At 38.5% G+C, this 16,691-nt stretch overlaps 1 pseudogene; it reads right to left on the bottom strand.

Annotated features, from left to right (window-relative positions):
* Positions 1 to 572: 572 nt before the first annotated feature.
* Positions 573 to 1,611, bottom strand: LOC118833066 (annotated as a pseudogene).
* Between the last annotated feature and the right edge of the window lie 15,080 nt (positions 1,612 to 16,691).

Raw genomic sequence — 16,691 nt, 5'->3', positions numbered from 1 at the left:
CATGCAACTAGGAAATAAGATACACAGGCAATGGGGCATAGAAATTTATCTTGCCCTACAAGAAAGGAAGGGAAAAGGGGATGGGAGGGGAGTGGGGTGACAGAAGGGAGGGCTTAGTGGGGAATGGGGCAACCAGAATATATGCCATCTTGGAGTGGGCAGGAGGGTAGAAATAGGGAGAAAATTCATAATTCAAACTCTTGTGAAAATCAATGCTGAAAACTAAATATATTAAATAAATTAAAAAATAAATTTAAAAAACAATTAAAAATAGAAAAAAAAAAAGAAAGTAAGTTAATTAACAGTCTTCCCTTTAGAGCAACCAGGAAAATTTGGCTTTTATTCTGAGTCTCTAAAAGAGCATCAGAGTCCGAGACTACCATCATTTGAGGTGTGCTGCAGGGATAGAATTCTATCCCAATATCCTTCTTGGAGATAGGACAGTGTAGAAGTGAGTACCCAGACACTACTGTCCTGAATCCTGCATTATCCCACCCCTGATAGACTAGTGATAATACAGCCCAGTCCAACTTCCTACTCTCCACAAAAGTTCTATATTTTTTTTTCAAGGGATTCAGAGGCATTTAATTAACTTGTCTCACAACCTCACAAGAGCCAAGGGGAAAATAAGATAAAAAATACAACTCAAGATAGGGAAAGGAGGGAATACGCCACAGACACAGATGAGGAGGGAGGGGCCCAGGCTGCAGGGTGGGGAAGAGAAAGGGAGGCTGCATCCAAGGGGACAACCCCCCCCAGTAGTGTTTAACCCCCCACCCCCACCAGGGGGGTCACATCTCATCATCGTCCAGTCCATAATCCTGCTCTGGGAAGTCCCCCACGGTCACCGTGTGTGGCCTGACAAAGGCACCGTACTTGTCCTGGCACTCAAAGTAGCGTTTGCCATTCACACTGCCATCATGTTTCCCCAGTGGTTCATCATAGCGGATGCCAACCCAGTAGCCCGGCTTGAAATCCGTGAGTCCCACATACATGACAGTGCCCCGCTTGGTGGGCTGGCCGGACGCCTGCACCTGGCAGCGGCTCCCCACTGCAATGGCCTAGGCCTGGGCCTCCTCGTCGGCGAGTCGCTGGGCTGCTTCGGCCTCCCGCCGCTTCTGCTCCTCCTCATTGAATTTGCCCATCTTGCTGCGCTTCAGGAAGAAGCGTACGGAGTCAGCTCTGCTCTCATAGGCTGACTGGGAGAGCTCAAACTTCTCCACCTGGGACAGGTCCTCATATTCGCCCAGACGGGCCCCACTCCGGTCAATGACGTGGATCCTGCAGCCATCGTCCACTGGGTAGGAGCCCAAGAGAGCGTCATCCTGGTCAAGTTTCATGCAGAAGCGGTCATCTGCACTGTAGAGCTCCAGGTCCATACAGGAGGCCGGGCTCCCCACCACCAGCTCCAGCTTACACTTGAACTCAGCCAGAGTGAGGCCCCGGTTGTACCGCTTCTCCAAGCGGAAGCTGTTGAGGGAGCTGCTGATAAACACGGTGACCGTGGGCGCAGACACCCCGGCCAGATCCATGCTTGCGGAGGGCCCCCGGCCCCGGGTGCTCCTTCCCGGCCGCCGCCTCCTCGCTCCCCTCAGGCCTCGCCGCCCGAAACCGCCGTCGCCACTCAAAAGTTCTATATTTTAAGATATTGAATGGGGCTTTCTAGATCCCAGATCAGATATATTTCTATCCATGATATAGTCAAGCCAGCTATTTTATGTTAGACATATCAACATCTCTATTACATATGGGTTGGGAGAAGTACAGTCTAGCTGCACAAAGAAAAGATCTCATCTTTTCCAGTCTCCTAACTGAAGCTCGAATTTCCTTTTTTAATGGTCCTGATAGGTGTTAACAGGATTATAGAATTTAAAAGTTGGAAGGAAACTCAGTGTTGGTAAGCCCAGAACTGAACATGATACTCTAGATGTAGACTAACTAAAGAAGAGTACTAAAGAACTATGATTCCCTCTTACTAGAATCTATAGCTCTCAATGCCAAGATCAATTAGCCTTTGCTTGAATACCTTTCCTCATAAAGAAGATGTGAGGTTTGAAAACAAATATAAATCATATGGTTATCTCAATAGATGGATAAAAAGGCTTCCGAGAAAGTACAACACTCATTCCTAATAAAAACACTAGAAAGCCTAGGAATGAATGTAGCTTTAAAAATGGTAAGTAGTATCTATAAAAACTATCAGCAAGCATTATCTGTAATGGGGCTAAGCTAGAAGCCTTCCCAATAAAATTAGGGGTAAAGGAAGGATGCCAATTATCACCACCATTATTCAATATTGTATTAGGACTGCTAGCTGCATCAATAAGAGATGAAAAAGAAATTGAAGGAATTAAATAGGCAATGAAGAAACAAAAATATCTCTCTTTGCAGATGATATGATGGTATGCTTGGAGAATCCTAGAGAACAACTAAAAAACTATTTGAAGTAAGTAACAACCTGAGTAGGAAATAAACCCACATATATCATATCTATATCTATATGTGTATATATATATGTACATTATCAACAAAATACAACAGCAAGAGATAAAAGGAGAAATCCCATTTAAAAGAATAGTCAACAATATAAGATACTTGGGAGTTTACCAGCCAAGGCAAACTCAGGAACTATATGAACATAATTATAAATCACTTTTCGCATGAATAAAAGCAGCTCTATACAACTGGAAAAATATTAATTGATCTTCGGTAGACTTAGCCAATATAATAAAAATGACAATTCTACCTAATTTATTTATTTATTTATTCAGTGCCATACCAACCAAACTTTCAAAAATTTATTTTATAGAGCTATAAAAGATCATAACAAAATTCATTTGGAAGAACAAAAGTTCAAGAATATCAAAGGAATGAATGAAAAAAAAATATAAAGGAAGGTGTCCTCACCATAACAGATCTCAAACTATGTTACAAAGTGGTAATCATGAAAACAACTTGGTACCCAGAGTGGTGGATCAGTGGAAAAGATTAGGTATATAATACACAGTAATAAATGATCATAGCAACCTAATGTTTGATAAACCCAAAGGCACAATCTGTTGGAACAAGAATTTATTATTTGACAAATATTGCTGGGAAAATTAGAAAATAGTTTGGCAGAAACTAGGTATAAACCAACATCTTACATCATTTAACAAGACTAAGTCGAGATGGATATATGAATTAGGCATAAAAGGTTATATCATAAGCAAGTTAGGGGAGCATGAAATAGTTTACCTGTCAGATCTATGGATAAGGGAAGAATTCCTGGCCAAACAAGAGATAGAGAGCATTGCAAAATGTGAAATAGATCATTTTGATTTATATTAAAGTAAAAAGCTTTTGCAGAAATAAAACCAATGCAACCAAGAGTAGAAGGAGAACAGAAAGCTGAGAAACAATCTTTACAGCAAGTGTCTCTGATAAAGGCCTCATTTCTCAAATATGTAGATAACTGAGTCAAATTTATAAGAATGCAAGTCATTCCCCCACTGTTAATGGTCAAAGGATATGAACAGACAGTTTTCAGAAGAAGAAATCAAAGCTACCTGTCATCATATGAAAAAATACTCTTAATCATTATTGATTGGAGAAATGCAAGTTAAAATTTCTGAGGTACCACCTCACATCTATCAGATTTGCTAATGTGACAGAAAGGAAAATGATGAGTGTTGGAAGGGATGTGGGAAAATTGGGACACTAATGTACTGTTGGCAGAGTTGTGAACTCATCCAACCATTCTGCAGATCAATTTGGAACTATGCCCAAAGGGCTATAAAACTGAGCTTACTCTTTGAGCCAGAAATACCACTGGAAGATCTATAACACAAAGACATTTTTTTAAAAAAAAAGGAAAAGGCTTTTACATGCAAAAATATTTGTAGCAGCTCTTTTGTGTTGGCAAAGAATTAGAAATGGAAGGGATGGCCATTGATTGAAGAATGGCTGAACAAGTTATGTTATATGATTGTGATGGAATTCTAATATGCTATAAGAAATGACTAGCAGGATGCTTTCAGAACAACCTTGAAAGACTTACATGACCTGATACAAAGTGAAATTAGCAGAACTAGAATAATATACATAGGACCAGCAATATTGGATGATGATCAACTGTAAATTACCTCACTATTCTCAGCATTACAATGCTCCAAGATGATTCTGAAGGACTTATGATGAAAAATTCTGTCTCCTGAGAAAGAATGCATGAAGTCTGGATGCAGATTGAAGCATGTCTTTTTTTAACTTTATTTTTCTTGGGTCTAATTTTTTTTTGGTCTATGTTTTCTTTCACAACCTAAAATGTAAATATGTTTTTTATGACTGCACCTGTATGCCCTATATAAAATTGCTTGTCTTTTCAATGAGGGGAGAGGTAAGGGAGAAAGGGAAAGAATTTGGGACTCACAATTAAAAAAAAACTAATGTTAAAATTGTTTTTATATGTAACTTGAAATAAAAAGTGAAATATTTTTAACAAGAAAATGTGAGGTTTGGACTAGATAGTATCTATCCAGATGGTTTGGCTCCAATCTGTCAAAGCTATGAAGTAGTCTTTTCTGGTTTTGGGTAGCTCTAATAGTTCTAAAGTTCTTATTTTGAGTAGAATTTTTTTTCTTATAACTTCCACTCATTTGTCCTAGTTCTGTCTTCTGGAATACAGCAGATGAAGTCTAATTTTTTTTCTTTCACATGTCAGTGCTTCAAATATTTGAAGATAGAGGTCATATCCTCTATGAGTCTTCTCTTCCTGGGCTCAACATCTGAAGTTCCTTTAACCAATCATTGGGCAAACATATGGAGTGGGTTCAAGTCACATGATCATCCTGGTTGACATCTTATTTATTATCTTATTTGTTTATATCCCTTCTTATTTATGATGCTCAGAATCAAGATGTGGTCTAACCAAAGACAAGAAGAATGGAAATATCAACTCCCTTTTTTTCCCTGGATACATCCTGGTATTATTTCTAATATAAGAAAAGATTTATTTGTTATTGTTTTTGTTGTTATTTGGCTACTCCATCACATTCTGATTCAAAATGAACTTAGGAATTTTTCCCAAGAACAAATGTCTAACTTGGGGGAAAATAAGTACAAATACAACACAGCAAATTGCTGATGTACAAGAATAGCAGGGAAAGATTTGAGTCACATGAGAAACTGATTAGGTATCAGAAAAATGTAATAGGGCATAAAAGCAAACATAGTCAAGCAAATTGTTGTATATTATTGTGATACAATATAATTAGCTATAAAAATATTACGAGAGATATGATTCCAGACAATTCTGGGAAGAATGAACCGATGTGGATAAAGTGATCAGAAATGGGAGAACAATTTATACAAGAACAATATGGTAGAGAAAAACAATTTTAAAAGACTTAAAAACACTGATCACATTAATGGCCAATCATATCTTTAGAGGACATATGTTGTAGCATGTTACCCACCTCCCGATAGGTTAAAGACTCAAGGTGAAAAAAGATAACAGTTTTAATTTAACAAATTATTTTTTTTCAACCTTTTGTCTTCCCTCTTCTACTGCAGTCACCTCCAGGGCTGGGGGTGGTGGTGCAAGCTTTGGGGGGCTTGAGAAAAGCAAACTCCTTGAAACAAACATATATAGTCAAGAAAAACAAAAACAAATTCCTATACTGACTTTGTCCAAAAATGCAAATGACATACATTTCTGGGTATAGTCATTGTATCGATTTGTTTGCTTGACCATACTTATTTGTTATAAGGATTTTTTTCCTGTTTTTAATCAAGAGGAGGTTGGGGGAAAGAAAGGCTAGTGATAGTGATAACAAAAAAAGGACACTAAAAGAAATATTTCAAATTCACAGAAAAAAAAACAGAAGGAAGCATAGATAAGGAGGACAGTTTGGAAAGCAAAGTGTTGAATTTATCATACTAAAAAAAAGCAAGCTGTATAAAATGAGATTCATGGTTTCATATGCCATACAATTTTTGTACCGTACTGTGTGGGGAAATTATCTTTTTAGGGGTTAAATTTATAATTTAAAAAATTAATTGCATTTTAAAGCGCATAAGCTCCTTGATGTCAGGGACTGTCAATTTTTCCCTTTAGATCCCCAGCACCTCCATGATGCCTGACACAGAGCTGTCACTTGGTAAATGCTTAATTGACTAAAAATAATATAATGAGCACAATGATGGTTTTATAGGTAGGATTGGTCTCACAGGGCTTTGAAACCTCTCACTACTATAGTCACCGATGAAAGCAACTAGCATTTACTAAATACCAATTATTCCAGGCGCTATGCTAAGCCTAGAGATACCACCCCGACCCCACCCCCCCAAAAAGAAACACAATGTGATGGATTGGACAAATCAATTTTGCAGTCTTTGCCTAATCTTATCTAGCACAATTCTCTATTGCTAGATCATTCAAGGTATCCATAAATCTTGTAGTAAATATTTAATTAAGACCTGAAAGAAATGTACATAAAAAAAAGAAATCAAGCAAGAGGGTATTCTTTTCTTACATGTATAAAGGTTCACATTCTTTTAGGAATACTTTTATAAGTGATGCTACTGGGTAGACACTTCCTGGAGAAAATGTGCAAGAGGGTACGGAAATGAGAAGCCGTCTGTCAACACGTGGGAGGATAGGATACTGGAATTGTCTGTCATTTCTCCTCTTCCTCTCAATGTTCTCAGTGGCTAGAACACAGATCTGTTACCTCTGTGGGAAGGATAGTTGTGACTCTTTAGCTCCAAGGTCACAGAGATTCTACTCAGATACTTTTATCCCTATTATGGTGGGCCTCTCTTTTTATTTCAGTCCCCAGATTATCTGTTCAAATTTACTAAGACATACTCTAGGCTTGGCCAAATACCATAACCCCACACCCATCAGTACCACCACACACTGAACCCCACCGCCCTTTTAATCATCAGTACTTAGCTCATAGTAGGCACTTAATACCACACCAGCTTGGAGCTGATGTAGATAAGGTACTTAGAATCAGGGGACATAAATTCAAATCCTACCTTGGATATTTGCTATTGGCATGAGCTTGGACAAGTCACTTAACTTCCCTAGATCTAGGTTTCTTCATCTATAAAATGAGGAGATAGGATTAGATCAATTTTGAAGTTCATTCCAGCTCTATATGTATGAGCCCATGATACGTGTGATCCCCACTCCTACAACTTCCATGCGACTCCTTTTCCAAGTACCTGATATAGTACCTGATAAATTCTCCATGTCTAGATCTAAGGCCACCTGGGAGACCCTGGTTCTAGAGCTTTCTACAATAAATAACAATCAAAGCTAGACAGAAAGATTCCACTAAAGTCAGAGGCAATCCCTACTCTGATCTTCCTTATTCTTTTGAAACCTATTTTATATATGAAAAAGCTAAATCCTATATAATATATTAAATTATGCCATGCTACTATTTAGTAATAAACTATATTTTAGGATGTTGACCAAACCAGTAAGATAACTGGTGCAGAGATTTTCATCTGAGCTTTAGACTATGGGAACAGCCTAAACCAAGGGGACCCTACACTGCTCTAGCAAGTTTTAAGAAGAAATGTTTGCCAAGATGTGCTCTTTGATCTTGATTTTCAGATATTGCAACCCCTACACCACCCTCTTCATCCCTCTGTCTCAACCACAGGTTTTGTTTCAAATCAGCACTTTCCCAAAGGGCATACCTATCGTACACACTTTTCACTACTTAGTAGCTTCAGAACTTTGTAAACGGAAGTTTTCAGATTTACTTAACTCCTCACCCTGCATGGAGTTCAAACACCCATGTTTTATTGGTACTTTGAAAAAGACAATCTCCCCCCACCCCGAATCTGTATGTATGTATGTATGTACATATATGTGTGCATACATGAATATACATGCACACACATATATGCATATACATGCACACACACATATACATACATACACATACACACATTCATATATAGCCTGATCAGCCATAACCTTTAAAATGCCACTGTCATCTTGAAATGAAATGTCGATGGTACATTGAGAATATTAGTCCATCTGCTCACAGCAGAAGTCTTTTAAGAAAGTCAATGGCCCATGATCCATTTGCTAAGGATATTTCATTTGATCATGCTGTGACTGAAAAGAAATAAACAAAATCAAAAGTAAAAGATATAAAAAATAACACTGAGGGGGATGTAATTTACCCCTTTTCTAATAGGTGAGGCTTTTCAGCATACTGTATCTTTAACATCACTTCCCCTGCCCACCTGCTGAGCACTGAGTGGGTTCCGGCTGTACTTTAGAAAAAAGGGCTGTTGGCTATGGCACAGTCACTGCTGGCCATCTAAACCTCAAGCACCAGGACTATTGTATAATGCTAATGAAGTTATAACTTGAAGCATAACTCTCTTAGTATGCCTTCAGTTCACAGACGGTAATAACTGTAGAAATTTATATGGCATTTTAATATTTGCAAGGCACTTTTCAAATATCTCATTTTATTCTTGCAACTGTGGGCAGTAGGTGCTATTATTATTCCCATCTTATAGAGGAGGACACTGAGGCAGAAAGAAATTAAGTTACTTTCTCAGAGTCACAAAGTTAGTAAGTGTCTGAGACAGGATTTGAATTATTCTTTTACTCCGGGTCTAGCAGCCTCTCCATTTGCTTCCTAGATAACTAGAGGGAGACAGACATATCGTAACTGGCAAGGAAAGGAATACAAGTCTAAGATTCTACAAACCCTAGTTCTAATCTAAGTTCTATAACCAATTAGTTGTGTGACTTGGAAAAGCTCAACTCACGTTCTTCCGCCTTCATCAAGCCAGGAATTATCTTTCTGCCCTTTAAAGGAAGGACTTAAACTAGATGACTTAAAAAGCATCTAGGTACCCACAGTTTTAAATTTCTCTGGTTTCAATTTACAAACAAGCACAAGAGCTAGCATTTATCGAGTTCTTTAAAGTTTGTGAATCACTTTACAGATACTGTCTCATTTGATCTTCATAATAAGCTGGGAAGGTGGATGCTATTATTAGACAGAGGTTAAATGACTCCCCCAGGGTCACTCAACTAACAAGTATCTGAAGCTAAATTTTAATCCAGGTCTTCCTGACTTCAGGCTTAATGCTCTATCCACTGCACCACCTGCAATAAAGTTACAATAATGCAATAATAAAAATGATAAACTATGCTTTTTCAGGTACTGTATTTTGGTTCAGGACCAATAGAGGAATTCTGATGACACTATCTAGGTTATGCATCATCATCTGCAATGCTGAATCCTTTACAATACATTTTAATTAGTTAATGATCATGACACTAATAAATCCATGTGATTGATACATAGGCTGAGTACATTTAAGGGGAATGGTGATAATTATGATGCTGGTGATTCTTTTCTGTCTTGCTCTATGGCCCTAGCTAGGGTCAGGGTTAAGGTCATGTTTTAGGAAGGCACTTTGCAAATTTAAAAGCTTATAAAATTAAGCTTTTACTTAAAGCTTTTTAGTCTATCATATGGGTCACACTGATTCTGACAAGAATATGGTAGGAATAATTCATGAAAAACAAATGTCCTTTGTGAATACAGTAGTCTCATTTAAATGGCCAGTTTAAATTATCAGTACAACAATATTTTATATTTGTGAAGTTCATTCTGAATTAAAAAAAAAACAGAATTAATGGGATAAAACTTGGACAAAAGGTAAGGACGAGCCCAATTTTTGCTAGAGTTCAATTACAAGGAAGACATCCCCATTTGACAAAATCATTTTTAAGGGAAAATGTTAATTATTCAATGATATTAATGATAGCAATTTAACTACTGAAAGGGTGAATAAAAAACATAATCTTTTTCTCTTGCCATCTAGGTCAATGAGCTCATGACTTCTCTCTTACATGGTTATGGTATTAGAAGGAAAGAACTCCATCATCAATACAGCTCCCATTCTTCTAAGTGGACCACCATTCTATGTCCATTTTGGCTTAGGATCGATAGAAGAATTCTGATAATACTACCAAGGTAATGCTTCAGTATATGCAATGCTAAGTCCTTTACAATGAATTTTAATTAACTCCAGTGATCATGACACTAATAAATCCATGTGATTGATACATAGGCTCAGTGAAACCATTTACAACCCTGGCATAATATGTGTATACTATGAACAGAAAAGGCAGGAAAGTAATTCAGCCTCATTTGTTAAGTAGCTATCATCAGATCCCATTTAGCTAAACCAGCAGGAGATCTAGCCTTGTAATAGTTTTGACATGAGGCAATCAGATTATCTTCTCACCAGAAGCCTAACTGCATGTATAATTGTACATTTTTAAAGCATATCATTCCAGTCTAGCCCCCAAAGCAATCCCATAATCTGTATTTTTGTTCACCTTTTTTCTTATATCTTATATCTCTCAATCTACCCCCTTTTCTCTTCTCATACAACCATCACCTTAATCCAGGCTTTCATCATTCTTTGCCTAGACTATTGTGATAATCTCCCATGTCTAGTCTCTTCCCTGTCCAATCTATCCTTCCCACAGATTCTGAAGTAGCCTTGCAAAAGCATAGGCCTAAGCACTTCACTAACTTGTTGGCAAGCCTTCAGTGGCTCCCTATTGCCTACAGGTTTAAATATAAATTCTTTAGCCTGGCATTCAATGTCCTCCTGAATCTGGCTTCACTATATCTTCCTAGCTCTCCAATTTCATGTATACTTCAGCCAAACTGAACCACTAGCCAGTGCCCCAAGTAGTTTTGCCTTCTCCTGCCTTGATAGGTTTGTTCCTGACATTTCCAATGCCAAGAGCAAAGTTCCCCCTTTCCCAGACCTTCCCACTCCCTCAGTCTTGCCTGTTAAAAATCCATTTCTATCTTCAAGGCTCAACTCACATTCTTCCTCCTTCATCAAACCATGCCTATTCCCTCTAGAAATTATCCTTCTTTTTCTGAATCTTCTATTACCATCTGTTTCATATACCCCATAAACTTGTGGCAAGTGGTGTCATGGTTGGCTCACAGAGAGACAAAACAGACACTCTAGAATTTCCTCCTTCTCCCCTTCTCCAACAAAGACTTTAATTCCTGCCAGGAGAGGAAGCAGGAGGTTGAGAGTCAGAAGCTTGGGCACCTCCTCAGAAAAAAATGGGGTTTGGGATAGAATTATATCTATATGTTAGCTTAAATATTATTAGTCTAAGAGAAGTAATATTTAGGTTGAAGCTAAACTCATGTCTGCTATTTTTTTAATGTGGAAAGGGGGCCTCCAAGCTTTATATCCAAGGCCATACTTCTTATCAAATACCACTTCCATAATAAACATACATAACAAATAACAAAGTAACTCATTTGCCCATGTCAATAGAAAACAGGAATCAGAGAAAGCATATATAGTAGAATATATATCAAACATGCAAATAAGAAAAAGAAAGAAAGTCTTTGTGCTCAAGAAGTGTATAATCTAATGTGGGAAGACAATACACCAAAGGAAGCTGGAAAGCAGGGGCAGGGACACCAGGTGATATTTTATTCTGTGGAGTTGGAACCAATCAGAGCTGTGGCTGGGATGTGCAGTGAGCTAGAAATTCCAAATGTTGTTCTCTATAAAGGAAAGCTTTAGGAGAAGTTTAGATTATTACCAGACACTTTGCTAAGAATTAACAATACAAATAAAAACAAACAAGACAGTCCCTGAGGATCTAGAAAGGGGGAGGGGAGGGGAGATGAAGGGTCCACTGGGAGAGGTAATGACTACTGTAAGAAGATGAGAAAGAAATCAAGAGAGTATATCTAGCTAGTACTGAAGTGTGTATGTCTGGTTTACAGCCCAAATAGAGTTTTCAATCTTGTCAAAGGACTTGCCCATGGTCTCATGGTTTATATGTGTCAGAATAGGATTTGAACATAGATCTTCCTGTCTTTAAGTCTGGGATGGGGGGGGGGGGGGTGCAGAGCCAAAATAGCAGCTGGAAAGCAGGGACTTTCTTAAGGTCTCCCCCAAATCTCTACAAACAAACACCTGTAAAAACTGGCTCTGAACAAATTCTAGAGCTGCAGAAGCCACAAAATAGCAGAGGGAAATAGATCTCCAGCCCAGGAGAGCCTGGTTGGTTGCTGGGAAGGGTCTATGGCAAGGTGCTGAGAGCAGAGGGCAGCCCAACGTGGGCCGGGCCAGGACAGACCAAACCTACAATCAGCCAGCTGGAACAGGCCTTGGGGCCATGAAACAGTGAGCTGTGGCAGTTACCAGACTTCTCAACCCACAAACACCAAAGAGCAGGTTAGGGAGAAATGGCCGGATCTAATTCAGAGCAGTAAGGCTGCCAGCTCTGGGGGTGGAGGAGGTCATGCAGAGGGGGCGGTAGCAACAGCAGGAAGCTCCTGAGGCTGCTTCCAAAACTCTAGCATCAGTCCCGGATGTCCTGAGTCCCTGGCTCACATGGTGGGAGGAATCTAGCAGCAGATCAGAGTGGGAATGCAAGGAGCACTTTGTGGGCACAAAGGCAGATTCTCTTGCTGTGCCTTGCTTGGATCCATATTGTGGCCTGGTTGGTGGTTCTTGGGGGAGGAGGAGCGCTGCTGGGACAGAGCCTGGGGTGACAGTGGAGTAGAAGTAGTTCTGAAAACAGCAGTGCTTGGACCCTAAAGCTTGGGACAAAGTACTCTCTACTCTACAAGCAGTCATATTCTGACAAAAAGCTCAAGGGTCAAGTAGTTGGCTGGGAACATGGCCAGGCAGCGAAAAGACTCAGATTCACACTCAGACTCAAACTCAAACTCAAACTCTAGATTCCTTTTTTGGTGACAAAGAAGAGCAAAACATACAACCAGAAGAAGTCAACAAAGTCAAAGAGCCTACATCAAAAACCTCCAAGAAAAATATGAATTGGGCTCAAGCCATGGAAGAGCTCAAAAAGGATTTGGAAAAGCAAGTTAGAGAAGTAAAGGAAAAATTGGGACAAGAAATGAGAATGATGCATGAAAACCATGAAAAACAAGTCAATGACTTGCTAAAGGAGACCGAAAAAAATACTGAAGAAAATAACACCTTAAAGAGTAGACTAACTCAAATGGCAAAAGAGCTGCAAAAAGCCAATGAGGAGAAGAATGCCTTGAAAGGCAGAATTAGCCAAATGGAAAAGAAAGCATAAAAACCACTGAAGAAAATACCACCTTAAAAATTAGACTGGAGCAAGTGGAAGCTAGTAACTTTATGAGAAATCAAGATATTATAAAACAGAACCAAAGGAGTGAAAAAATGGAAGACAATGTGAAATATCTTGTTGTAAAAAGATTAAAAATAAGGCTGGGATAAGGTTTATCTCATTTACCATATTATTTTTATATTTAATGAGATTTTTATCTGTCAGTTTATTTGCTTGTGGATGTATCTTTTCCATAACCCATAAGGCAGGAGCTGCATAGATTTTTGTCTTCAAATGTCAATATAGCCTAATACAGTTCCTTGCATGTAATAAGCACTTGGTAAACATTTGCTAAAATGACATTTTGTCTTATGTAAAGTTATCATGGGTTTCAACCTTTTTTTTTTCAATGCTACCTTTCTATGGCTGAGGCTTCCTAAATTCCTAGCATTCTTTTAGTTTCCTTGCTTTCTAGCTTCAAAAATAAAATAGCATTTAATCTAAACCATATATTTCAATAGCTCAATGGTAAAAACATATTCACCATCTACTTTCAATCTCTGGTCGAAATAGTGGGCTACGCTTACCTATTTGAGGAAGGTATACTTCCAAATAATGGCTTCTGATGTCAGCCTATTGAGGTCAACCATTAACTTATCGTGAGTATACTTTGCTCTTCTGGGAAACAGTCAATGGAGAGGAATGATTCAATGTTTTCAAGCAATTTTTTGAACTTGCTATATTGTAGATCCAGTTTCAGTTTTTACTTTTTTTCCTATGTCTGCATGTTTTAAATGTTCAGTCAATCCTCAACATTCCCACGTTTAACTTTTGTGAATTCAAGCATTTGTGTGATCTTATTAATAACCTCTTTTTCACTTTTGCATTGGCAGCCACATACATTTGCAGCTATGAACAGTAGAGAAAAAAATAAGAGCCATGATGCATTCAAGTTTGTGGAATGGCTGGTATCCTACTAGGCACTTCACTGGTCTTGTGTCCTCTGCGGGGTCTTTGTCCACCAAGGACCTGTCTCAGCATGCCATGAATGAGGCAGGAGTCAAGATGGAAGCAACTCCGATTTATTAGGAGAAATCCATTTTTATAGGGTTTGCACTACGTGAGCATAAGCAAGTGGTCAATGATTATGATGATGGGAAAGAATAGGAATGTTTCAGTACGAGTAGCTGTATGGGCATGGGAATAATCAGGAATGTTGCATTATGTTTCAGTATGGGTATCGGCATGGGCATGGGAAGGATCAGGACTGTTGCAATATAGTATCTGCAGGGGCATGGGAAGGATCAAGATTGTTGCAATATAGGTGGCATCTCTGTATCAGAGCTACAAAGGCTACGTGAGGCATGAGGCAGGATGTCCCCATAAAGTATCAAAGATGTCCTAGTAAAGCAACAAGGCACTGCGTTAGGTAATGGTGCAGAAGCATTAGGTAATGGCCAACTGAGTTTCTCCTTCCGGGCTTGTGTTTCCTTCACGGACAGGCTCTGCCTGCATGTGTAGGATGACTATAGGGGCTTCCCAAGGGTGGAGGCCCTTCCTCTGGGAGCCATGTCGTTCCACTCCTACTAAGCCTATCTGGTTTACCCAGGAAACAGGCCAAGTGCTAGTGGTCCCAACAGCCCCGGGGTCGGCACCAAGCCCTTACATGTGCACTCTACCATTGTAGAGCAAGGAGCTCCTCATGCATTAATCACATATTTTCATTGTTTGCCTTTAAGTTTTGTAGTGTAATTATACCCCTGATGTTTTGATCAAGCAGATGTGTCCTTCACGATATTCAATACCTTCAACCAGCCATGAAGGACAGAGTGTTGGAGATGCTCTTGGGACCTTACCAGTCTTGATGTCTTTGGACAGTAGTAACTAAAGTTTCAGCAATTCCTTTGGTTTTCGGAGGGTGGCCAAGGTAGAGACATTTACAGCAGTATAGCATAGTACGATGCCCTCACATTACCATGTGACACAGTGGAAGGTAAGATTCAGGTGAAAAATGTTTTAGTTTTAAGAATTGTATTTGCTGTACAATATTTATGGTATTGCATATTTCAAGTGCTGAGATGTGATTATTGTCTTCAATCACTTTTTTTTATTGAGATGTTAGCACGAAAGGTCACAGAATTCTAGGGTATTACTAGTGAGAAAAAAGGTTTTGCATATTTCTAATTTTATTTTGTCTACTGCATTTCATGGGCTATTTCACTGTTTCTGTGTTAGGAAAAGTACATGTTACCAGACTTAATGTTTTGTTATAAAGAATTGTATGTGGAAAAGTGTATTTTCAGCAATATCTAGCAAAATATTACAGTTTTTGGTTGTCATGGGAATCTAATCCCCTATTTCCCATAGGTTCAGTGTATTAGCATTCATGTTTTTAACTCACACAATTTTCTAAGAATGTTATCCCTTTGAAAGTTGAGGATTAAATGCATATGAAACCTTTCAAGGTTAACAAAGTGAACCAGACAGGCAATGCCTGAAAGGTACAGATATTCTTAAGCCTTATGGGATTTTCAGACCACAACAGATAATCTATCATTAATTCATTTTATAACATTGGGAAAGTCACTTCACTTCTGACTCTTACTTTACATAGTTATAAAATGAGATGTTTGGAATAGATGACTTTGAGGGTCCCTTCTAGCTTTAATATTTTATGTCTTTGCATTAGATCTCTGTACTTAGTAGGAAATCATGAAAGTAGAACAACAGAAGTTCACCTAATCATTAAAATATTCCCACACATGGGTGGTGACTACATGCATTTTTTCATTGTGCACCCCTAGTATTTGAAGCAGTGGCCTCTGGGGAAGGGAGATTTTTTTTCAACATCTGTTGTGATGCTTTCTCTATGAAAAAGAACCAAAGTGATGAGCAGTAGAAGACACTAAAAATAAGAAATTATCAAGATGATAAAAAGATGCCTGAAACTCTAAAGAGGCTTTAGACTGTGAATGATAATTTCCCAGTTTTTAAAGTCCAATTAGAAATGAAGACTACGTTAGGTTAATCTTTTATTACTACTACTTCTGCTGCTGCTGCTGCTACTACCACTACTACTGTAAAACTAAAAATAGTATTCTTTCATTAATCAGCTGTGCAATTTTAGGAAGGTAAAGGCCACCTCTAGACCTTGGTAGCCTCGTTTATATAATGAGGTCTCTCTTAGTTCTAAACTTTATGGAAGTTATAGTTATTTTTAGATGTTTGAAACATATGAAGAGAAATTTAAAAATCCATGAATTATGATTTTGGAATGGGAAATCTCTAAGAATGGGCAAATTAACTATTATCTACAAAAGAGAAAAAAAGAATGAGAAGCAGGAAAGCAGAGAAGAGAGCTCGAATTTGATAAGATTGAAGAGGGAATTAATCAAATAAGTATGAGAGGTAAATAAAGGATGAATGAAATAAATAAGAACAAGTAATGCCTGGTATGTGGGGTAGCCACTCAAGCTGTAATACCTCACATGACTCAAATGGAATATGTGCACACCTGTTTGCAACCTATGGATTGGCTTGCTCCTTCTAACCTGCTCTCAGT

Source organism: Trichosurus vulpecula, chromosome 1 (assembly GCF_011100635.1).
Source record: "Trichosurus vulpecula isolate mTriVul1 chromosome 1, mTriVul1.pri, whole genome shotgun sequence".
Lineage (NCBI taxonomy): Eukaryota > Metazoa > Chordata > Mammalia > Diprotodontia > Phalangeridae > Trichosurus > Trichosurus vulpecula.
The sequence above is the reverse complement of the archived record's forward strand: the minus strand, read 5'-3'. Positions and strand labels throughout refer to the sequence as shown.